General features: G+C 40.4%; 1 long non-coding RNA gene across 5 annotated transcripts in view; it reads left to right on the top strand.

Annotated features, from left to right (window-relative positions):
• Window positions 1-24,923, top strand: part of LOC104832462 — a 102,486-nt gene that overhangs the window by 51,661 nt on the left and 25,902 nt on the right. Inside the window, exons 4-9 of one of the 5 annotated variants that reach the window (XR_774421.1) lie at window positions 2,421-2,551; window positions 3,083-3,196; window positions 4,013-4,164; window positions 11,864-12,150; window positions 13,895-13,947; window positions 14,036-18,181. This is a non-coding gene — a long non-coding RNA (uncharacterized LOC104832462). Of the gene's footprint in view, window positions 1-2,420; window positions 2,552-3,082; window positions 3,197-4,012; window positions 4,165-11,863; window positions 12,151-13,894; window positions 18,182-24,923 lie in introns of those variants that run through there. The other 4 variants (XR_774423.1, XR_774420.1, XR_774422.1 and 1 more) reach the window with 4 other exon arrangements.

A 24,923-nucleotide genomic window follows, 5' to 3' on the forward strand; every position in this document is an offset into this window, starting at 1 on the left:
ATTAAACCCCACTCCCATTAGCACCAGCCTCTCAAGTTTCCTATTTGCTAGCACATAAGACCTTTGGCATATGAAGATGTGGTTGAGACGGCGTCTGGCACACCATGTGATGAGATGAGGAAGCAGCACAGGCTGCGACCCAAGAGGCAGTTCACTATCATGGCTTGCTAGGGCATCGAGCTCCTGCTAGGTGGCACATCTGAGGTCAAGGATTGTGTTGCAGTCTCCCTGAAAATGCCTGAGATGGTAGGTTACAAGGGAGACCGAGGCAGGGGCTGGCTGTATCTACCTTGTATTTAGTGTGGCAGGTAAGAGCAGCCCGAAGTCCAGGCTTAAGTCCTTATGTGTTGGGGTCTGGGGTCATGGAATGCACAAAGTAATGCGGTGACTATAGGAAGGAATTTGGAGTTTAACCCAAATCTGATTCGTTTATCAAAATGTGACAGTATCTCTAGTGTGTAGTGCTGTTGGAGAAAAAAATCTGCATATATTTACATGGATGAGAGCTACTGTAGCTGCTCTAAAAAGAAAGATGTTTTAAATTAAGAGTTGTCTGTTTATTTCTTGACAGTGTGGTGTGGTACAAATAGTAAATGTATTGAACACTTAAAGTGCTTCTTAACAAAGTACTTGGAGCTCTGACTATTTTTGGTATTCTCATCCTGCTGCTTCTCTGGAATCCACTCATAAAACATTTTCATAGGAGCTTCTTTTCATTTTATATGCCTTTTGAGGTACAATTAGTTCTTAGAAGAAAGTGTTCTATATTCAGATGTAAATTCACAAGTCCAAGCTTATTTCTGCCCTTTTAACAGATTAAATCATCTATCTTCATGCCTGCTTTTAGTGGGACAGTGCAAACCATTTTTAAGTCATGCAAAACATATTTTTATGGACCTAATTTTCTGGAAAGCTGCCAGAACCTCTTGTCTCATTTGAGTATGGTGTTGTGGGAAACAAACATGAGGAAGAGAAGCTGCAGAAGATGAGATATCAATAGAGCTGCTAGAAGATTATGGGTAAAATTAGACTGATTTACAGAACATTCTGGACCGGTTTTTAGTCCTAGATATAACATGCCTCTATGAATGGGAGGTTACACAGCACACGATGAAAAATGTTTTCCTGGCTAGAAGGTTTCATTTATATCTCTGCCAAAAATAAAATAGTCTCTGATTTACAGTTCTGCTGGCTGAACAAATTGTTTGGTGTGGAAACTTCAACAAAATCTTCTGGCCTTACTTTTCTCATTAGGCATCTTTCTCTGTCCCCTGAAAACATACTTCATACTGAACTCAGCCCTCTTTATTCTTCCTTTCCTTTTGAGTTTGATCTCTTCAACATGGTGAGTTAGACTTTCAGTCATTATATCTGCTTTTGTTGCCAAAGTCATGTCTCCTTTCCAAGAGTAAGACTTTTCCTCCTGTGCTCTGTATTATTTTCTTTTTAAAAAATAATGATTTATTTTATTTAGCACATCTCTTGAAAGTCCTTTTCTTTTGGTCATCTCCATCTGTTTAGGGTCCTTCCAGTACATCTCCCTGTGTAAGGTCATCTGCTTTTAGTGACTACATTAGCCCTGATCATACCTGCCTCTGGACCATTTAATGCTCCAGATGAGATTTCAAAGGATCCCATAGTTTCACTCTGTCTCTTCTCTTTCTGTGCTCTAATATGGACACCCTTGGTTAGGACATACTCATTCACACTTCTGTGAATGCCATCTAACTGACAGAAGCCATCACACCACTCAAGGCAGTCATGGTAAGGATCTGTGAACCTCTTGCAAATGAGCTTTAACCTTGTACCGTCTTGCAGGTGGTGTTGCTACTTTAGCACAGTGGGACATCCAGGCTAAACAGTCTTACATTGTTGCATGGCTAGGTAGCCCAAGCTCTGTTGTGCAATGTGAACATGCTCCTGAACTTCCAGTCTCCTCTTCACATGAAGACACACGCACGCAGATGCAGATGCACAGGTTTTACACTTGTCTTCATTCACAGAGAGATTTACCTTGTTATTAAAGTTTGAATCTATGCTTCTCAGAATCCTGCCCTGACAAGATGTTTAAGAACATGCTTAAAACTCACCAAATTTCAATTTATAGCACTTGCAGCATCCACATAAGGCAACCGTTTCTCTTTTCATGAAGAATGAACACCTGAATAAATACCATCATGACAAGTAACATAGCTCTCCAAGAAGTATAAAATGAAGTTAATATGTGGCTTCACCTTCCAGAGTGCAGGTCATATTGTTTGGTATATTCTTAAATCTCTGCTGTATTGCAGATCTGGTAGGTATGAACAATGAACCCTAAAATTTGAAATCCCAGCTTCTCTTGCTAAACCATATAAATAGACACACATCCCTGTGGCACTGTGGGAACCATGTAACCTGCATTCTTTCATCTCTTCCAGCAAAGGACCTTTGTGGATGTTCCAGGAGACAGCAGTAAAACTATGTGGGTGTGAATGAGGGTTTTCTTCTTCATTATGGATGGCTGGAATCACTGGCAATGGAAGAGTGCTGCCCAGAATGTGTCCCTCAGGTACATTAGGGTCCTGCAGGCACCTCTGTTGCTTTCATGTTGACTTCTGCAATAGTTAGTCACAGGTCAGACTGATTTCAGTAAAATTCCTCTTGAAGTCTGATTTACTAAGTATTTACAAATACAGTAATCATTGGAGAATGGGAAAATGATTTGGCAGAAAGTAATTTGGCTACTATATAATTACTCCAGTGCATCAAGAATGAAGTCAACAGACTTTTGCCAAGGGGAAGGGATGTTTTACTGTTTTAATTTGTCCTTCACATAACTGTGTTACCAATGTGTTTTAGTATTCTGCCTATGAAAGACACTCAGAGAGAATCTCATTTTTTCTGGATTTCTGGATGAAAGCATGAGACACCAGTCTTAATAAGAACCCATCACCACTAACTAGACACAGACTCTGCTACTGCCAACACCACTTAGTTGGAGGGTTATGCTCCCAAGTATTTAATTGCAATCTGGAGGCAGAGTTCTTATCATTCTGCAAGACCTAGCTCACAGATATCTCCTTTTTTTATTTTGGTGTAGGAACCACACACATCTATCTGTCCAACCCTGAGAGTCTCTTCATGGTGGTAGGACAACGAGTGCTGTCTTCAGTTCATGAGTCATAATAAAGCAAAACCAACACCAGAACAAAGGGTCTGTCTATCAGAATTCCTTCTACTGGAAGAAATTGTTTGACATTTAAGTTCAATAGCAAAAAAAGCCCTTTGCTGTTGCTCAGCTTTGCCCATGGTCTCAGTAATGAGGCCAAGGCAATTGTGGGATGCACTCTGGGGTACTTTGGCAGTTGGTGCTTGCACATGCTTCACTCCCCAGCCCTGTCTAACAGCACACTAAATGCACTGAGATGGGACACTTCACTGCTTCTGCCTGCTTCAGAACAGCAGCAAGTGCCTTTTCCAGCTCCTTTTGCTCTCCGTGTCAGGTCATTGAGGAACTGTCCAGCAAATGAGTGCCTTCTAAAATTAGGATGGCTCGGAGATTTCTTTTGTGCCATTATGTCTGAGGGCTGTCAGGGAAAGAAGAGAAATACTTGCAATTTTCAGGCTAGGACAAAGCTCAGTAATTCAGGACTAAACAATAATGAAAAAAAGAGGTAAATCACAAAAGAGAAAGCTGGCCACAATCACTATTACATCCTCTGCAGCTGTTCACACCATGTTCAGTGCCAGAGATAAAGAAAATGTCCCAAAGAGCAGGGCATTAGTACAGGGCACAGACCTTAAAGGCCACTTGTACTTGGCAGCAAAAGTTCTCAGAGTCTGAATGTGATAGACGCAAAACTTAAAATCATGGCATGAGTATTAAGACAATTCAGGAATTCTTAATTCCTGTCTACCTCCTGCCTCTGGCAGCGCAGGTAGTTCAGTGCTGGTGAAATGAATGTGAAGACAACTGTCTCCATTTGTTTAGCACAGCACTTTGGCTCAAGCACCATTTTCCACATTTCAGTGTCCTATGCTGGTCCTTGCCTTGCTGACTGCCTCTGGAGGGATGCTGCAAAGCACCATGACATATCACTCCTCCTCTCCACTTTGCCACTTTGAAGCAAATTGTTAAGAAGATTGGGGACAAGATCAACTCAGCACCTGTTTGAATTCTGGGTGAGTGGCATCTTCTTAAGGGGATGTGGTTTGGGAGGTATTACCAGCTGGAACCACTGGGGATTATTACACCTATTTTAGTCAAGCACAGGTTAGTCTTCTGCCAGATTATCTAGACTTAGACAATTTTGCTAAGAACAGGGTTGTTAATGGACATTTTGCTTATGGACAGCTCTCTTCCCTGCCAGCGTCCACAAGTTATTCCTTCATTCTGCCTTCTTAATAAGCGCAATATTAAAAATGTTCTCTGTAAAGCTGAACCCTATTATCACAAGCTCTCTCCATTCTGCTGGCTCAAGAGAGCGCAAGACTCTTGAAAGTTCATGTATAGTTATGAAGAAAGACTGTAATTTTATGCATAAAATATTATTTTCTGTTATGTCAAAATCAGTGTTAATTAATTATGCCTCAGAGTGGTCAAGTTTCTGGTCTTGCCAGGAACAATTTTTTCTCAGTTTGGAATCAAATATAAGCATATTTTCAAAAAAAGCGTGAGAGTGCCTGTGTGCATATGCTTGCTTTTCTGATCCATTTGTTCATTAATAGGATTTTGTTCAAGAAGTATTTCTCACTCCATTTTCATATAAACTAGTCAAAAATGACTGTGAAGACTGGCATTTCACTCACACATGACGCAGGGGTGCTGTTCTGCCCCTTTGCAAAGCACCAGTGTGTTTGTGCACCCAGAGTAGCAAAACCGAGGTTGTTGGGTTGGATCAGCCACCAGCTAGGACTAGCATTTGTGGCTGGACCAAGATACACTACAGCACTGGTTCCTATTGAAAACAAAGACACAGGCGCACGCTACAAGGGTGTATTATATCATCATCAGATGGTTCGTATTATTCCCTGACAAAATAATGTATCAGTATTTATTATGAAAACTAACTGATTTGGTCCCGTGTCAATTTTATTTGCCATCAATACTGTTTTAGTTTTTGGTGGAACTCTGCCAACTTTTCCTGTTCTCCTTGCTCCAACCAAGCCCCTGAAAGCTGACTTTCACAGGCTGTCTGTGATTAGACAGTGGGGTCTCTGTAAGTGTGGTCTCATATGAGCAGCTGTATGTTTTTTCTGTGGAGGGAACTTGTCATTAAAGAACTGAGAAGATGAGTGGGTGGTACCTTGGACTGTTTTTCTTTTAATTTGGCCCTCGTTTACTTTAGACACTATGAAGGAGTCCGCATTAGTTGATGGTGCCCAGAATTCACTTGTACTGATGAAGGCAGCTTGACAGCTGCATAAATCACTGCTAGATACCACTAATAGATTGCTGCATACGAATTTGTAGAGGACCACCCAAGCACAGCTCGGGGGCGGCCTGCAGTCACACTAGGCTTGCACATGAGTACAGTAATGCAAATTTGCTTAACTCTTTGTTAGCACTTTGTGTAGTTTTCCTTTTAAGGAAGGTATTGTTGTTTCTTCACTGCCTCTTAGACTTATTTGCTAGACAGGTGAAGAAAGTCGCCAGTGTCCAGTGCCTCCCACCATCAATGGTTGCAGGCTTGAATTGAGTTTTATTTGTTTGTTCATGGAGGGATACCAGCTTACTTTTTCATCTTGAATTGGACAATCTGGTGGGAGGGAGAAGGAGAGTGAAAGGGGTGGGAAAAGAGAAATGAGCTTCTAGCTCAGTGTAGGTACTTCTTGTACACTAGAGAGAAAAGCTTGGGTAGGGCAAAGCTATCATTAAATAGCTACAGTATGCTGCCTGTCTAACAGCGAGGCATTGTATCCTGCCATCTCTAATTGAAGACACAATGGAGGTCAGGACTTGGTAACATACCCGTCAAAAGAAATAATACAACAGGAACAGGAGCTTGTTTCTAGTGGCTGTATGTGCAAATCTTGATGAGGAGTTTAGCTGCCGCATTAAAAGCTAGAAAGCTATTGATCCATTGCCACCTGACATGAGCCAAACCCTGGGAAGCATTAATCAATAGCAAGGTTATGTAATCCATCATGGCACATGGGTTTAGAAGTTGCAAAGCCTTCTGATTCTTATCAGATGCTCTGTGTCATCTGCAGGGCTCTCTAGGGCTGTTGCGTCCTGCAGCTACTGGCCCTACGGCTTTCTGCAGTGGCAGCTGCTAATGGATTCTTGACCTTTTGTTTAATGACTATGGTATCAGCAGCTTTATGGTTTCCATGTGCTTTATTAGGGAGTACTTTTCTCACTTTAAAGAAATTACAAACTTGTGCTAACAGAGTTCACTCTTCTGGCATTCCCATCTCAGCCTGCTGCAGTGCTATCATGGTAAAAAATTCCCTCTCTTTCTTCCCAGATTAACATGAATCAGAACACCACTATAACACCATCTGAAACATTTCTTCCTTATCCTCTAGTTGTTACTAGAGACAGGAGTATCTTAAATAGAAATTTCCATATACCACTCTCACAGCCTGATCTCTAACCTGAATGGACATACAGAGAGTCAAAACTTCATAAATGTGCATTTCTATAATTTGCATGTAATTACCATAAGTGTGGGCAAAATTACAATTCACAGCTGGCTTTTTAGTACAAACAGTCATTTGTATGGGCAATTGCAAAGACCGGGTGTACGGTCATGGTAACAGTAATGATGTGTGTGTGTGCATGTGCACATGTCTGCATTGAGACTCTATGACCTGTCTTGTGGGAAGGAAGTCAAAATCGCAAGCAAGTATTGTATAACTCTTATGAGGGGGTCAGCAAGGGAATTACTCTGCATTTCCTTTTTTTCGTCTTGTGGCCTTTCATTTCTTGCCATACCTGTTTCCGTGCTAGCATCTGGAAATTCCCTCTTTGTGTCAAGTAGTTTGATTTGACCAGCTTTTGGCATCTGAAAGTCAATTAAAATCTCCTCTGGGACAAGCACCCTCAGCATCACAATGCCCTACCCCTAAAGTCTCAGCCTGAAGGAGGCAAGTAGTGAGGAAAGATGACAACCTGCAAGAACTGACATGCTTGTTCACACCTGTGGGAAAAAAAGAAAGGAATTTGAGCAAACATTCAGTTACCTGAAGCTTTTTCCTGTCTAAAAGAAGTCTTTGTTTTCCAATCAGAGACTAGCAATAATACTTTCTGACTTAAAGTCACTTGTACTTCAGTACTGGATATGATAGACTAGTATGTATAACAGTATTGACCATTAACAAACAGGAGATCTGTCAATCAGGAGTTTTAATTGCAGGTAAAAACACTCCAGAAGTGTCTACTAGCAGTGAACTGAGCAGACAGACGGGCCTTCAATGTAAAGATCATTTAGCATATGTTTCTTGGCAATAGTCTAATGAGTTACATGTACCGCCAGCTATTTTTCATAATATGCCAAAACTCAACATCACACCTTGCGCAATCATGAAAGCACAAGTGGTTTTGATAAGTCTAAAAGTCCTTCAACAGTCTTAAGTATTTGCTGCATTCCCACACTCAGTTACATGTTCTGAGAAACTGGCAAATAGGTGCAGCTTACAAAGGATAGCAGGGGCACTAAACAGGGTGGTAACGAATGCCATGCCAGCTCACAGATTACATTTATTGATTTGGTACCTCTAAAGTAAAGAAAAACCTTTATTAAAAAAAAAAAAAGCCTAAAACATACTCTTGTGCACATCTGGTTTGGTTTTATTTCTTTAAAATTAGATTTGTTTTCCTCCTCCACTCACAGGAAATATATTTAGGAACAATGTTCATCTTGGAATGGCATGCAGTGGTATGGCATGCTGACACTTTTTGAAATCTGTTTACTTTCTACCAGTCAACAGTTGCTAAAATGTTCCTGGAATGAACAGTGGTTTTTATCCCTTGAGTGTTTGGACCTTTGCATCCAATTATAGTACTTCCTTATACTCATGATTAACCTCCAAACTGCCTTGATGTCTGGGACATCCATTAGCAGGGGTTAAAAAAAAACTTACATGAGCTTGTGCCGTGAGATGCTGTGTTCAAGGCTGCCTCGGTGTTTTCCTGTCTGTGGTTTCCTGGTGCTAGGCTCAGTGGGGCTGGTCTGCCCCTCAAAGTGGCAATGCCAGGCTCTCCCTATGAGACACCAGGCTCCTGTGCTGGTCCCCTTCCTGCTGGTGGCTGCTGATGCTCTCATACCATTGTGAGGAGGCATTTCTTGGCTTTAACTGCAAAGCTGTTAAGGTTTTGGGTATGCACCAAGATGGTCCAGAAGGTAATTTTACATGGTTTTGTTTCTGGCGTTTCTTGACTAATACAAAAGACCCAGAAAAACAGCAGTAAATTTTGGGTTCTCTCTGCTGCCACATCTGTAAAGAAAATTTTGCGTCTCAGCTCTACAGCAGCTGTTCCCTGGGTTCAGGGGTTTGGTCGCAATGTTCCTTGCCAGGTGTGGTGGACTCAGTTACAAGCCAGACTCTTGGCCACACTTTGGTAGGAGCTCTCTGTCCTCCAAAGGTCAGAGCAGGGCCTTGCTGGGACAGTGCTGTTGGAAAGAGACCATGAGCTATGCTTTCAAGAGACCATGGACCCGGCCAAGCCGCAGGACTGTTTTCTACAGCTCCTGGGGTGGCTATTTAGCCTGGCTGAGCTTATGGCCTTGGGGTTTCACCAGTGGCCCTGCTCAGGCCCTTGCCTCTCCATGGGTACCCTTGCCATCACTTGAGACAGCTTGCTGGGAGATCATGACCCCAGAGGACCATCAGTGCAGTGGCACAGGTGTGGACTAATGAGAGATGGGGCAGGCACCAAACATTTTTACTCCATGTTGCTCAGGTTGCCCAACTCAAAGAAGCTTTGGCAGTTAACCTTCCCCACTAGTCACCCCTAAAACAGCTTACGCAGGCAAAGCTGGATCTTGCTAGACATGAAAAGCAGTCAGTTACATTAACAACAACTGGAAGTTTGCATAATGACTTGTGTGAATGTGAGCTGGTCTTGAAGCTGTGCAAATGCTCTAAAACCTCTGGGTGCTGGGTCTGGGCTGTGGAAAACCTGCCTCCACAAGGAGATTGGGAAAGCTACTATTCAGTCTAGAAAGGCTGTTTCAGGGCTACCCTCAACTATATGTTACTGTATACGGCATATGGCCTTTATGCCCCTTCTGAGCTGGATGGTATCAGGAAAGAATTTTTTTGTCAGGAAGAAGGGTGTAAGCAACAGTCAACAAATACTGAGCAGACTAATGAACACTTAAACAACTTACATGCGTTCTGAGTCTTTATAATTATTTTTTATTTTGTGCTACTTGCCCAGTAACTCCTATGGATAATTCTTTGCATCTTTGTGATTTACAAACTGCTGCTATGGATTCTTCAGTATTCAAAATCTGAGATGTGTTCATCAGCATTTTTTTTGGTTTGGTTTTTTTTTTTTGAAAGAGATCATGTGGTCACACACAATCATGTCATACAATATGTCTCTATTTGCTGGTTAGACAATGGACTTTAAATTGATGGAGTCAGTTGTGTTTACCAGTTCAAGTATCAGCGTCCACAAGCATTTCCTAATTTCCACACAGAAATTGGTGTCATCACCAGCATTCCACCAGGACAGCTCAGTAGTGTATCTGAGACCATCAAAGAACAATGCAGTCATTGCAGATCCAAGGTGACTTCTGATTCTTAATTTGAGGTAATGTTTCTGAAGGTTTTTGTGTTCAAGTCCTATGGCTGTGCATAGTTGCCACTGCCTGCCAGGGCGAGTGTTAGGATCCAGCTGGTTGCTTTCTGTCAAATGGCTGTTTAATGAGGCAGCCCAGCAGCTGCTCTGAGCTGCTGCATTTCCAGATGCATTGTTTTGGTGTGAGAATTACTGTGTTCCAGTAATTTAAATTATATGGTGGTCAGAAACACTACCTGAGTACTCAGAAACACTACCTCACTACTCTGTAAGTACAAAAGCAACGGCCTGATTAACTGAGCAGTTAACTGGAAATTTTAACTCAAGGCATCTTTACAAACAACCTTTGCTGGCTACAAAGGACTAGTTGCAGTCCTCCGTTGTTACCTCATGGTTCACCCTTGAAAAAGCGAGGGGGGAAACAGCAACAACTTGTCTCTGGCATCTTATTTTAGCTATCAAGAAACCAGGTAGTTTTTAATAATTTTTAAGAAGCTAATGATAATGTAGCAAATTTTGAAAAGTGATTAACTACAGAACAGGTTGGATCCACTTAACAGCCTCTTTAATATGTACTTTTAAAAGGTTTGTTTGTAACAAAAATGAAGATGAGAAAATTAACAACATGATCTGGGTAAATGCTCTTGTTTTCTTTTAATTCTTTTTGGTTTGTGTTTCTTTGTCATTAAAGCTCAGCTAATCTCTTGTATCGTGGAGCCAATTCCTACCGGCAGGGTGGAAGGAATAAAAAACTCCCACTGTCTTGGTGATAAGTTATCTAAAGAAAGATCACCCATTACACAAACTTTCTCTGTTCATCCTTCTCAGATGTTTTGAGCTTTGGGGAGGATTAAAAGGAAAAAAAGATGAAGAAGAATACATGCTAAAACTTTAAAGTGTCCTTTGGGAAGGTATGTAGCTAAGTAAATTAGCCTTATTCTCCTCTCACTTACACTAATGTAACCCCAAAAGAACTACACAGAATTAAAGAGAACAGCATCAATGTAAAACCAGGACGAGGGAGAGAAAAATCAGTCCCAAGCTGCTTTTAAATACATTGGAGTTGCACTTAAATGGCTCAGGCTTTTCACAGATTGTTTTATATGAGTGCTGCACACCGTGCAACCTGAGCACATAGAAACACTGAAGTTGAAAGATGGAGCCAAATTCTAGAGCTAAAACTTGTGAATGCTGCAGAAGTACAGATCTGAGGTTTGCTGCTGGACCACAGTTGTATCATGGCAGTAGCCAAGTTTCAAGGTCAAAACACACTTATATTTTAAGGAGGTTGCAACAATAGGAGAGAGCAAACTTTGTGGCTTGGACTTATTTCTGTTTCATATGTAGTTTTATCAGTGAACTTTCCAAAGCTTGTGCTGATATTTCAGTTGGAGGACATTCATATAATGCTACCGAAATCACTGGAATTTCATCAGTTAACCCAGCCTCACATACACAAATTGTAACTGCCTCCCAAATCAGGATTTTACTTGTTCAAATTGATAACTTTGAAATACTTTATGAGGAAATAGCTAGAAATGTCCAAAAGCTAAGAAAGGTTCAGTTTGTCAAATATTTTTTTGATCTTGTTTATGGCTTTTGTGTCTTGTAAATTCCTATCGATTTTACTGAAATTCCACTGAAAACATATTTCAGCTGGTTACGATCTTAACTGTCCCTGCATGATCCAAACTTCACTTGCAACAAGGGCCCAAAAGCTGTGCAAATCTTAGAAAGGCTTCCAGCAAGTCCAGAGCTTTCTAACAGAACATAGGACATCTTACATGTGTTGTTAGCAATCTATCACTCTGCTAGGGAAAGAAAGTCTAGGATTCAAAATAGTTCTAAGATCAGAGTACATACCGACAGGGTGAACTGTACAGTCAGTATGCCTAACTGTAGAGAGGTATTTCTGAGAAAAGGTGAATCTTTGAGATATACTACAGAAAAGTAGTTTGAATTTTGTACACAAGTCCTGGAACCCACTCAGACCTCCCTCTGTGGATTCCCTGTTACTGAGAACTATACAGAAAAGTTTTCTTGGACTTAATTTTTCTCCAGTGCTGCATAAAGAGTGGTGTCTAATACATTCCAAATTAAATAACAAGTTTGGTGTCCAAATGTTAGGTCCAAAACCTACGTCCAACGCAATCCAGAGGAAGCTGGATCATCTTCAGAAGTGGTTAAAGGGATGAAGCCAAAGCTGACAACATCAAAGGCACGCTCTGATTCTCTTACTTATCTGGGTGAAAGGATGTTATCATATCTTGGGAAGTCTCTTCTGCTTGAGGATACATTCTCATGCCCTCCTGCAAACATCTGATATTTGTGTCTTAGCTGAGGAACTCATCCACTGCAAGAGGTCAGATAGCCACCAAGGAGTTCATTATAGAGTTGGAATCTTCTGCCTTGTGGTAAGGAAGGAACATATTGTTATCATTAGAATATTTTAACAAAGGGAATATCTGACTCACTCTCAAACTAGTGTTACTTGTATTTACAGCTTCCTTGTCCTTACTGACCTCCAAATTTCAGTAAGCAGCATGAAAAGTAAAATGAGTCATTACAGAAAAAGTGCTATAACTTAACCTTTCAGGCAAATTACATTTAGGAATCAAGAACTTGCAATGAGGGTGATGGTGGGACTGAAGGAGCCCTGAATAAATTTTGAAAATTGACTGTCAAAAGGGATACTCAACAAGTTAGGCTAAATTCTATAATTATAATAATACAAACCTGAGACATGCCTGATATTGCTGGAAAAAGGCTTTCCTGCCATTTCTGGAGATGAATAGTAAAAACACAGAAGAAAGAGGCATTTATTACATAAGTTATGTCACAACGCCTTTGGCCACCCCAGTCAGCTCCGGACAGTACTTCAGGAAGACACTTCTGGTGCAAAACCTCTTGGAAATCTGGGCCACAGACTTCTCAACAGCAAGGAGTATAAACTGAACTTTCTAGTGAGAAAACAAACCTCTTTCTATGCTTTCACACAACACGTAGTATTAAGGTGGTATGGTTGGTTACTAGTTCGCCACACATGGAAAAAGCAGTTGTGGGGATTCCAGCCTTTCCTTGTGCACACAGAAGAATGTGTGCACGTGGACTGCAGTGATATGACAAAGGGTTTGCCAACTGACTTACTGTGACAATGGAAAGAGAAAGGATTTCTTTTAGCAAATGACATGATATCTATCCATTTCTCAGCAAATATCCGTCATTAGGAACTAGAAAAACTCTTCTATCCTGACTGCAAAACGGTCCCTACCTAGTACATAGAAGACGACATAATATCACTGGTCCTGGGGTGCCCAAATCTGCCTCCTCTGACTGGTCCCAGTTGTGACTTGCAGAAACAACTGAGCTTTGTCACCCTCCTGCCCTGTTCAAGCCCTCAGATAACACTAGTGGAGCTTTTACAATGCTGGGGCTCTGCCCTACTGCATCTTTCATGCAAGGGTGTCTTAAAGAGCAACACAGACCAAACCCATCCTGGTCCTTGAATTTTTTGAGACCTTGCCCCATCCATGTGACTAACCATGGAAAGCAGAGGTAACTGTACCCAACTGCTCCATGTGACTTGGTGAGTAATAAGACTGAATCACCTGCATCACCTAACTTATCATTATCACCATTATCAGTCAGTCACCTCAGCCAGCTGATTGCAGGTGGTCAGTCACTGCAGTTCAATGAAGTGTGGCAATGATTCCATGGCTCTGATAGACCTTGTATTGTGTACAGAATAGCTATTAAGATTCCAGGTTTTTTCTATTTTCCTTCTGTTTGTTTAAAAAAAAAAAAAAAGGACCTTTTAATATTTAACAGATATAATTATTTATGGGTTTTTTCAAGCATGAGCTTTACTGGGAGCACTTTGTGGTTGTATTTTAGTAGCATTTTAACTGCAATGAATAGCCTAGATGTAAATTTTTGCTTGAAAAATGTTTTCTGCTGTACCATGCTACTTCCTGGAAATAATACCATGCTGGGACCATGCTGGGATATCAGTTCAGTGCTGATTGAGAGAGAACAGTCCTGAATCATCACCTCAAACCACATTCTATTTCTAAGCCATAACAGATTACAGTTTTGTAAAATATAATATTTCATATGCTTAAACATTAAATTTCTTATTCAATTTCATCTCCTCCCCAGCCCAGGTGCCAGAACAAAAGGACAACACAGGATCGATCCTTTTTTCTGAAAGGGTAAGCCATCTTTTGATTAAAACCAGATTTATAAGCAATGATGTACACTATCTCCTTTCTCCTTACATGGGATTTCGTTGTTTCTCAGTAAATATCTACCAGAATTATGTACCTACTTCACGTGCCAAGCTGCAAATGTATCTTTAACACTTGTATGCCTAAAGAAGGAAAGGATTTGGGGAGCTTCATGTTTTCATCATGCCCAACTCCTGACAACAGAGAAGAGTGATCTTCCTGAAGCCAGAGAGTACACGTGAAATGAAGCTGTGTTTGGAAACTGCTGATTCGGGAATGCATTATAAAAACAAATTAATGCCACAAGAATCATCTTGTGCAGTGACAAAAACACATAAAGCCCAACTCTGCAAAGTTTGAGCAAAACCTAAGGCATCCTAGGATTCAAAAGGCCCTGGGTTAGCTCTGGTGGCATCACTGTCATTAGGAGCCCCATTCACTGAGATTGTGACTAGGGATTAATGACTGGCCTGCCTTCTCTGAGGGTACGGCACAGGGAGCTGGTCTGAAAACTGGCAGCATGGTGCCTAAGCAATTCTGTAATACAGCCTTATACTGACATTTCTTATGCATGTAAAATTTGTCTCTGGCTTTTTTAGCCGTACAACAGCTTCATTTTTTACTGTGAGCGGGGAAAAATGGAGAGAAGAAAGCTCCTAGGTAAACAGGTAGTGGGCATGGCTTTCTCAGATTGCTGTAATTAGAAAAGCCTAAATGATCCTAATCAGATTTAAGAAAATTACATGCAACAAGAAGCTTAGCTAAGTAAGCCAACTCTCTTGTTTTCCACTGGCAAAAATGATGAGTGGCAGCACAAGACTTCATTTCCTTTCCACTTGTTCCTAATCCTTCGTTTATGAAGCCTTCATTGTCATTAGATAGGTTTCTTTAGCCCCATCAAAACAAAACTGCTCTTCAGCATGATTCCACCTGTTTGATACAGTGCGTGTGGGAATAAGCACTGCCAAATGAGAGACTGTGGGGTGTTAGGGAGTCAGGCATTTTCATAAGGCTTTTTTTCATCATGATCTCATGGTGAGATTTAGCCTTTGCTTGGGTTTCAGTGTCAACCAACTTTTTCTGCAGTCCTTTAGCACAGGTACCAGAGAGTTCACTGGTCTGTTTGACAGAAAGTTTAAAAAATGTAACTAAATATTTTATGCTTATTGTTGATAAATAATCAGGGAAAGAGAACTAGGGTGGTAAAATTAAGAACCCTTGCAGCTGCAAAACTGTGCTGTGACAGTATTGCTAATTCTCCTTATGCATACTATAATGAGATTCATACTAAGGCTGCATTTTTTCCATCACATTCCTTTTTTCCATACAAGGTGTAATACTTCCTTGACAGTTATTTATTTTGAAACCACTCCTTTGAACAAGTAATCACTTTTAAGCCATGCCTGTAGTCTCTTAATGGCTATTTAACACCACCTGTGCAATCATTCCAGGAATCTGCCTCTGTCACTCTTGACACTAGAAAGTACAAAACAGTAAGATTGTAAAACTTCCTCAGGCATAGGTCCCACTCTGCTCCCAGCCTCACCCTTGCAAATCTGGATGAAGATCATTGATAACAATGGGACTGCTATGAACTGACTTCAGCTTAATTGAGAGCAGGGTCTGTAAGGCACAATAAAGCTTCCCCATATTTCATACCAGGATAGAGGTGCAGTGAGGCTGATCAACTCTAAGAGCAGCATTGGTCTGAATTCCCTCATGTAAGGCCTGTACAGGTGCAGTTAGCTTGGCTTCACTTCATATTTTTAGGGCTAAATTAACTGACTTTCTTTGGAAAAGTTAGTACCAGTACTTCCGTATTTTTAAACCAACTTCAGGTCCTACTCAAAGCAAGGGCAACTTTCCATTTTACTTTCTGGGGATCAAGACTAGACTCCTGTTGCTTGCTTCTGTGAGATGCTGAACACCTCTTTTGAATTGTGCAAATGTTATTGAACATCTGTCACAAGGTGTTTAGCACTTTGGGGAGACTGAGCTGACGTGCATCTCTTACTCCTGTTAATAAGCTCCTAGTTCAGGTAACTGTACACTGCACTTCTGGGTGGACAAAGGTTCCAGTGTTTAATGCACTTCATCTAGGTGACCAACTCTTTAAAAATAGCAATTGATTTAAAGGGTACAAGTCTCCCCAAGTAGTAGTAAGTGGCTAGAGCTGCATATGAACCTGCAGAAATTTCAGCATGTTTTACTTTTAAGAATTCTTTTTTTTTTTTTTTTGAGCAGGGCGGGGGGAAGAGAAGCTCCATAATCATAAGGGGTTTGTTACTCACAGGACACATTCCTGACTCCTCCCTGTAGAAAAGCCTGATGGCCTAATGTCAAGAATGTGCCTGTAAACAACTCATACCTCACTACTCCTGCCCTTGCCATACAGGTTCTGGTTTAAAAGGGCATGAAAGGTGCACACAACTGATACTTCCAGGCTTGCTTCAACACTTACTGACTGGTCTTTCATGCCAATATAAATCACAGACATATGGGAGTCTGTACAGATGAGTGTGAAATCAGTGTAACTAAAAAGGGGACAGCGTTTTCTAACTCACATCCCCATTTCAGGTTAGATTTAGATCACTGTTTCAGCTGGGAATGTTCTTCAAATTGCAATGCCAGATCCTAACAAATGTTGTTATTTAAACTGACAATTCAAATTAAATACTGAAATTACTTTTTAAAAAAAAATATTAATACGATTACAAGTTTTTCATGTTCAGACAGTCTTTCCTGGATGAGATTTCTGAGCTACAGTCTTTACCCAAACATTTTATTTCATGGAACAAATTGATGTTTGGCTTTATTTGGTACTGCTTTAAGAGGAACGCTGGGCCTGAAATAATTTGGGCTTTTCCATGAAGTAGGAATTTGGGTTTCTAGGCCAAGAGAGCCTATATATTGAGGCAGACTGGGTATAGCAGTGCTGTGGTGGACAGTGTGCCTGTTTTGCAGGATCCTGGTTAAGTGAGCACAAGGCACAAGAGAAACAAGAATTATGAGGCACAAGAAATATTAAGTGTTGAGCCATTCTGTCCTCTGCACAGAGAGTTTGTCCTGTGATTTTCCTCTTACTTTTTCCAATGCCTTAAATAACCATATCATTAGGCTGACTTTCCCCTCCATTTTCCAAAGTGACTAACAAGATTATATTTGTCTAGCAATGCAAGTTTTGAGTCCTTCTGTCTTCCAACCTCTTGTCATAGTATGCGTTCCCATAACACACTGCTCAGTACTCTGCAATAAATCTATTTTGTCTCCCTTGCTTTCATCCAAGTATCCTCATGTGGCACAGACCCACCTGTTTAACAAGCATCTCCATGCTTTCTTCTGCGTGGCTCTCATGCATCATGCGACCTTCCCAAACCCAGTCCTTGCTTAGACAAAGTCTGCACTCATTTGTTTTTTGATGTCTCTTAAAACCCTTTGATGCTTATTGAAAACTTCATTGATTTGTACAGACCATCCGTTACTGCTCACTGATGACCTCTGTCTATCATTGAACTGCAACTTCCTGGGGCAGGAACTAAATTTTCTTCAGTAAAGAGGCTAGTATAGCAGCTTGAGTCACTGTTCCAAAAAGAAATGCAGTGTTTCAGCTCTAAATGTCAGTTTGGGGTAACAAAGTCAACACTGATCAATTTCCATGGACAAAATTAATTTTTAGGAGATTCAGATTTCTCACTTTTCCATTTTATCCAAGTTTTATCAGATTTTTGTTATAATCTCTCACCATTGTCCCCCCCAAAATGAGGATGTTCTGGCAAAAATGACTGCCTCATGTACCCTTCAGTGTATCATGCCTCGCAGAAGTGAGGCAAAGGAGGTTGAGGGGATGCCACCAGCTGAGAGACTCAATTTCAAGAGCAAACTTGAGAGATTTAATGATCCTGAAAGTTGTTGAAACATTGCTGAGTATTTTGGTTTTGATAGACTATACTTACAGCTCACAAAAGCAGCTACAGTCTTGTTGGATTAATGAATGAGTTTTTCCTGTGAGGCAAACTGTCTTTGTTCAGTGTATTTTTACTTTGCCATATTGATCTGTGCCAGAGGAAGGACGGGTGCTTGTAACATGATCCCACAGCAACAGAAAAGGAAGAATAAACAACAAGCATTTGTTCCTTAAATGCCATTACTAATTTTGAACATTTCCTTCTGTTTGAAATATAGCTTGTTTTATGAACAAAACTCAGTCTGTGTAAACCCTAGTCTTGGGCAATCTTGGTGTTCTGGAGTTTGGAGAACTCCAGATTGTTCCTGGACATCAAATGATCCTCTCCTGGGGTAGACGCTATTTGCAGGTGCAGTGTGTTCAACCACTCCATGATCTTTCACTAACTGTTTTTTGTGCCTGTGCTGCAAAGTCCTCTCAGAGTGAATAGTCCAGGTACACCTCTGGTTTTACTGTGACACTGAAAAAATACAAACACAAAATAGCATGGGAGGAGTAACACAGAGGCCTGTGCTTCTTATCTGCTATACGTTTTATAAGAAGCAGTATAATCAGACAAACAAGCAAACCATCAACCCAATTAGTAAATTAAACTTATACTGTGTTAAAATATTAAGGGTAAAATAAATGTAAAAAAGGGCAGGAAATGCAGGGTTAAGTTGCCATTCCATCTTATGCTAGCCCTGCTTTGTATAGTGGCACTTCACCTGGGGAGTGACCATTGTGAAAGGGTCTTCAGGATAGAGTTTCACCTTTAACTCTTGCTTTCCTGGCCTATGTAATTTTAAAGCTAGTGTATGTCACTTTTTGCAATCCTGTTTTTTCCTCCCAGTTTTCAAATGTGAGTCTAGAATTATTTATGCAGCTTTTCCTTACAAACCCTGACAGATGCAAACTGTACCATACACTGAGTGTCTAAATCAAGCTCAGTACACACTAGCCCAACAGTGTTTATGCTGCCAATTAAAGGCATCACTTTTTTGAATTATATAGGGAGTGAAATGATCTCTGACAGCTGTGAATTGCAGAAAAAGGGCTCTATTGTTCAAAGAACTGCCTTTAATATAGAGAAACCCTTGCTAAACTTTTGATTCCCAAGTATGGCAAACATTAATTGGCCATAAACTTAACAAGAATCGGTTCACTCATTCCACAGCTTTTGCTCCACTCTCCCACTTTCCTTCTCATTACTTCCCATTAGTCTCTCCTAGCAAGTGCTTAACTCAGAAACACCCCACCCCCCACATTCCCATGTTTCCATCTTTATGCCTTCAGCGTTCTCATACTATTTTATGTAGCTCTTTCAGCAGTGCTTACTCTGCCAGATGACTTCTACAAAAAACAGTCTGGCTGAGCACAGGCAGCCTGGCAAACTCTCATGGTTTTGTCCTAAGTCTTGTGCTCTACTGCTGTGTTTCTTAAAATCCAAATCCCAGAGATGTTTTAAGAGGCGAGAAGCTCATATTTCACTCCTTTGAGTGTAGCTTTCTAGTCTTTACAGTTTCAGAGAAAAGATTAAAAATGTTACCTGAGCACTTCCTAGAAAAAACAAAATGTGAAAGATCACCAAAAGGTATTGCTTTCTTTAAACCTCATACTCTTTAAGCCAATCTCATGATTTTTGGATTCGGATTTCTTAAAGGAATAGCAATCTTGCACTACATTGAAACTACACATGTAAATCTTTATCGCCTAGTATTTGCCTAGTGTGCTACGCAGGAGAAAATAATCATAGATTATCATAATCACAGATAAATCCATTTCAGCTTTCTCCTTATTCTAATAAAATTTGAATTTGGAAGGCAAACAAGAGACTTATAAAGTACAGGAGATATTTTTAATAAATAGTTTCAAAAAACTAACAGCACTCCTTTTTTTGGCTTTTCAGTAAGGACTTTTCATTTTTTTTAGGCTTGTAAAGGTCTAGGAAGTACATAGAGAAATCTAGGATGAAAAATTGGAAACAGAAGAGAACAAATATCAGAAAATCCTATGTACTGTTATTCTGAGTAGAGATGTGAGAATGATGTTAATTTTCTAAATGATAAAACACATCTCAAATTCGTTCTGGGCATATGGCTGGTTCTGGGCTGGTTCTTCATGTGGATGCACAGTTTAGATTTTAGATGCACAGTATTTTAAGATCATCAAGTGAAATAAAGGCCATTTGTGATAGCTGCTTTGCAGACCCATGCAACTTGCTGGGCCCCTTCTGGGTGAACTATCCAACAGAGCAGTAGAAGGAGGGATTAAATTACATGCCTGGGGCCACAGAGATGGGGACAGTTCTCCATCTCTGGTTTCTCAGCCCCTGCTGTAACAGCTGAATGAAGTTGTCCCTCTGTTTCTCTGCCATTCTTGTCATATTTTCTTTTCCTGTGTCACCATCCTGTCTTGTAGATAGTCTGCAGTGCTGCATTTTTAAGCATTTAGTACCTCCTGTGGCTAGGACTAAGCTTCTACAACGCTCTGGTTTTCTGTTGCTGATCCTACCAATAATATCTGCCCTGTGAAGAGAGGAAATGTTGCTCTTAACATCTTCCTGTTGGTGAGAAGAGTGTATATATTCTGCCTAAAGCTTTCTTTTTCATATCACTTTAGGGCTGGAAGTGTCTAACAGCATATGATTTTTTACAGCAAAAAAAAAGAAGAAAAACAGTCAGAGGTGAATTGCAAATCACCTAGGGGCAGATATGCACTAAAGACAGATGATACTAACCGATATTGCACCTCTTTTTTGTTAGGTCAGAACTGAGATATTATTTTAACCTATTGCCCAGTGTTTGTGACTCATTACGAGGTTGTCTGTGTGGAGTTCATGAGGTGTTATGTCTGCCCAGAACAAACACAGAGCTCTTTGACTGGTCTCACATTACTTATAATTAATAATTAGATGCCAGAGTCTATTGCTCTGATCCATGGCTGTTCAGCATATCAACATGAACAATGCAAGTGTGGTAGTTAAAATGATGCTGCAGGTTAGAATTTGACAGGCATTTTTATTTATGACCCCTGAGGTAACATAATAAACAGTTTATGTTAGTAATTTCCTTGTACAAAGATTGACATAAGTTTGACTTGAAGGCCTTTACTAATAGCTATTATTCTCATACTCATAAATGTTTGGATTTGTGTTGTATTTATAAAAATATTACACTTTATGTTAATTTGTCAAAGAAATTACTATGGTCTAGCAACCAAACATTAAATAATGGTATACTTGTTTATCTATCATGCTGAATAAGAAATGAATGTGCAGATGGCGGATGTAAAGGCAGAAAATTATTTTTATTCCCTATTCTAAATATAGGAAATTCAATTATACAGGAATGAATGTATGGCAGACATTGCCTTATAGTAATTAATAATAAAAATGCTACTTGATGAAGTGAATGACCTAATGATGAAGTAATGGTTTTACAGAACTTGTCATGTTTGGAAATCAGGGTTATTATACATGTTCTTCACATACCAACTATGTCAGGCTTATGGGCTAGTGCATTCTTATTTTCCACACACCAAAAAAATCTCTCTTTCATAATATTAAGAAATGGTATTGATAAGAAAAATAGGAAACCTCCCTCTTCACCTCCCCAGTCCTATAACATATTATGTGGAATGCAAAGTGCTATCTCTTTGGGCTGAAAAAGAAAAGAAATATAAGAAAAAACTAATAAAATACAGATAGTCTTCTGTTAGGAACCATGTAAGTTGCAAGTCAAACTATGGCAGGTAATTGTGGATCTGCAGCCCATTTGTCTGGGCTGTTCAACAGATTGCACAGCAGTGAATAAGTTTGTGTTACTGAATGTGATACTTCTTACACCAACTTAATTCGCATCAGTGAAAAGTGAATAACTTTCCATGTTAAGAGTGGAAGTCCAGCTTGGACACCAGCATAAATTCTTTCTCTAATGCTGATGAGGTACATAAAAAAAGCCCTTCCTAGGGCAGGACAGGTGCAGACGTCTGTGCAAGGTCCTCCACAAGTGACAGCCAAAGAGTGCCTGCATCTTGCAGGCAGCAGAGAGCTAACTGGGGTGCGAGAGTTACTGGTCCCTCCTTCCCTTCAGTACACCTCCTCCAGGGTTATGCCACTGCCTTTAGGTAGACATCAGCCAGAATAACTCTTCCACTAGCATTTTGATTACTAAAATAAAAAATCCCACTCTTCCAAAGACAACCCAACAGCCCTTCCTAAAAATTTGTTATTCCTTTAATATTCACAGCCTTCTTGGCCTGGCAGAACAAGATGAGATGACTGGATTTTTAAGGTATCATCTCAGGGAAAGATTTCAAGAATTGCTCCTCAGATGGTTTTTTTAACTCTGATAAACTAATTTACAATATAATCTACAGCTACACATTATCTGGTGTACAATAACACACCTGGGATACCTCACTGCTGTAGTAAGCAGGAATCCATTTATATAATTTCATTACTACCAGTATTATTAGGATTGAACATCTGATGATATTCTTTGGAGAAAGGAATCATCCTCAGTCATCCTCAGTATTCAGTTTAAATTACATCTCACATTATTCTAACAATTAATATACCCCAGCACTTCGTTGCCCTATTGCCTAAGTAACAATAACCAAATATTTATCTGTCAAATTAATGTTATATATCACATCCTATTTTCCTTTCCTATTCCACCAATGAAACAAGATCTCTCCGCTTAGTTTTGCTTCTCAGACACTCACCTTCTCTCTGTTTTGTAAGTAACACAATGAGTACAGAAAGACCTAGGATGGTCAATAAAATTCTACTGATGTTTTAGGTCTAGACAGTCTTTGGCCTCTCTGGTAAGTCAATGAAAATTAAAATGGCAACCAGGAAGATATTTTTATAGTATAACTTCTCATTACTTATCCACATTTCACGTGGACCACTAAACAGCAATAGCAGGGTAATGATTACCAATTGCTGCTGACCTGACTTTAGTTTCATGAATGTACAGCTTCAGCATTAACTTGCTTGGCTCAACTACTTGTTTACTCTTCTCTCTTTGCAAGGTTACCTCCTTCTTTACATTGACTGTAAAAGGAATCAAAGGAGATTAGCTGTTAAGTTGGCCAAGTCATGCACTTAGCCCATTCTCAGCTGGAACCCTCAAGGAGATGCTTCCCATGGTTATCCAGAGATAATTCCAAATCTAAAGGATCAAAAGACAAACTGTTTCTGGGATTTTTCCAGATAAGGTAGCGCCAACCATTTTCAAGAACCCTCAAATACTATTAAATAGAAATATTGGCAAATCTTCAACGTTGCAAATGTGTTTTCTAACACTTCTCTGGGTGAAACATGCAAGAAATTTTAGAATTGCTCATCAGTGGTTGCAACTAGGAAAGTCTGAAATGGCCAAGAGGAAATAGTTCAGGGTCCAAAACTTGCTGAGAACAGTACGTTGTTACTGACAGTGACTCCAGCATACACTTAGTGATAAGAGCAGCTCTTCCAATCAGTGCATCCCTTTTCTCCTTTCTCCCTTCCTCTTTCCTCTTTCTCCTTTCCCTTTTCTTCTTTCTCCTTTCCCCTTTCCAGCTCTATGTGTGAGCAATAAGCTGCAAATCTCACTTTCTCTTGTTGATGCTTCTCTCTAGTCTCTTTGGATGTTTTCCACAATGAACTGGGTGCTTGTCTTTGGCCAGGATGAGGTGATATTGGACTTTCTATTCATGACACCTGCAAAGCAACATCTGTGAGAGCTTTTTGCACTTACCTGACTTGCTTAGGCAGCAGGAGAGAGAGGGAAGGATGAGTCCACCAGGCCTGTTCTTTCCTTCCCCTTCATTTAAACATACTGCACTAAGAAATGGACACAACCTGGCAAGGCTACTAATGCTACAGAAATGTTGCTTGGTTGGCACTGGCTGCTTTGCCAGGACTGAGGAAAATCCTCCTGCTTAAGCAGTTGTCCTTGTTCAGTCTCACTCTGGAGAATATCCAGATCCATGGGAACTTCACAGACTTTGCACACTTGATCCGGAGCTGCTACTGGCTGTGCCCCATGCCTACACCAAAGATGATAGACAAAACAGTGAGAGCCATGGAGGGTGTGACAGGATGACTTGCAACAAAGCAAGTCAGTGCAAGGAGAGAGAGGGAGAAGGGAAAAGAGGGAAGGAGAGGGGAGGGGAGGATTTGGGAAGACCTAAGAAAAGCCTTCCAATGCCGGCTTTGAGCATGGAGTTGAAATTCCAACCTGAATTATCTTATGATCCTGTAAAGTGCTATATTAAGTGAAAGGCATAAGGTGACCAGAAAGTTCAGAATACTGTGGTCCTGTGTCCCAGAGGTTACTCTACTTTCTCATCAAGTTATTCTTGTGCAGTCATGGAAAGCTAAAAAGGGCACATACTTGGCAGTGTTAGGTTAATGGCTGGACTAGATGATATTAAGGGTCTTTTGCAACCTAAATGATTCTGCGATTCTACAATTCTATGTAGCTCAGGTCCTTACTTGCATGAATGCCAGTCCTTGTTTTGATAGATACACTTAGTGTCTGATAATGCTTCTATTTTTTTTCCCCTTGAGTAAAGAAGCAAGCCCCAAGAAGCCACAGATTTACCTCCAAGTGAAAGACAACGCCTAGTAATTAACTTTATCGCATCCTTGTGTAGATTTCACTGAGAGTTGTAGAGGATAACAACTTGGCACTTCCTGCTGCATGTCCTCACAGAGACTTGCAGGATAAAGCCTGTGTCTGGGACAGATGCTGACCTGGATTAGTGGAAGAACCTGATCTACCAGATCCATTCACATAGTGCCCTGGGGCTGCCTATTTGGGCCCGACTTTTGTCCAAAGAACATGTAAGATGGAAATGAGAGAAATAACACAGATCTGCTAATCAAAGTGCCCCCATCGAACCACCCCCATCTTCTGCCTGACTGAGGGTATTAGTGAAAATAAAATGCCTGGACTGAGCTATGCAAATGTAAATGTGCATATTACAAGTCTTTTTATTTTTTTATGCTCTAGTAGTAAAATTC

This window comes from Haliaeetus leucocephalus, unplaced genomic scaffold (assembly GCF_000737465.1).
Source record: "Haliaeetus leucocephalus isolate CR32 unplaced genomic scaffold, Haliaeetus_leucocephalus-4.0 Scaffold251, whole genome shotgun sequence".
NCBI classification, from domain to species: Eukaryota; Metazoa; Chordata; class Aves; order Accipitriformes; family Accipitridae; genus Haliaeetus; species Haliaeetus leucocephalus.